Source organism: Scylla paramamosain, chromosome 40 (assembly GCF_035594125.1).
Source record: "Scylla paramamosain isolate STU-SP2022 chromosome 40, ASM3559412v1, whole genome shotgun sequence".
Lineage (NCBI taxonomy): Eukaryota > Metazoa > Arthropoda > Malacostraca > Decapoda > Portunidae > Scylla > Scylla paramamosain.
This window is the reverse complement of record NC_087190.1, coordinates 12,829,104-12,830,026: the sequence shown is the minus strand read 5'-3', so window position 1 is coordinate 12,830,026 and position 923 is coordinate 12,829,104.

The window sequence follows — 923 nt, the reverse complement described above, 5'->3', positions numbered from 1 at the left end:
ACACACACACACACACACACACACACACACACACACACACACACATCACAACCTTTTTTTTTTTTTTTAATAATACATGGTCAAGTTAATAAGCAAGAAATAAGAAAAGCAAGTTTAGGGTAAGAAACACCAAAGAAAACGGGCGATAAATGATTTTGTTCATGAGAGACTTAGCTAAAATTAGCACCAGTGTTATTTATTTGAGTCTGTCATGAAAAAGATCAATTACATAGTAGAATTCTCTTTCCTCTAAACTTTTTTTTGTTACTCTCAGTTTGCCCATTGATAGGAAAGCCGGGAAATTACATTAGCTAAAAGAGTAAAATTAAGATAATGATAAATAAATATGTAACAATGGTACACACATTAGCTAAGTCTACCATTCAAAATTCTAGTTAGTGTAACAAGCATTCTATAATTTGAACAGGTTCTTCTGGGTGTTATTGGTGTTTTAAAGGCATTGTCATAAAACTGGTAACTCGCCAAGCACTCTGCACTTTTAACAAGTTCTAATGGACAATGTAGAGTTTTTTTTTTTTAAGGGTGCTTTCATGATGCTAGTGGTAGTTTAACAAGCATTCTACACTGCCTGTACCAAGAACACCCTTGATAAGCTGACAAATCTCCGTGGCCTCTGAAGGCAGCTGCATTGAGAGAACAGCGTTTCAAAGTACAGATTCTAGATGAGTGTCTCGTCAAATATAATAAGATAAGGTGCTTTCAGGGGTGTTTCGATGATTACAGCCATAGTTTAACATACACTTTACATTTCTGTGGCATCTAAAAACAATCCTGGTGAAAGAGAACAAAGTTATTCAGATAACAGATCATGCCTTTCTGTCCCTCCTTCGTTTGTCATTCTCAAACAAGTGCCTGTGACGTAACCCAAGTGACCTCATATCTTTTAATACACCTTAAGGTAA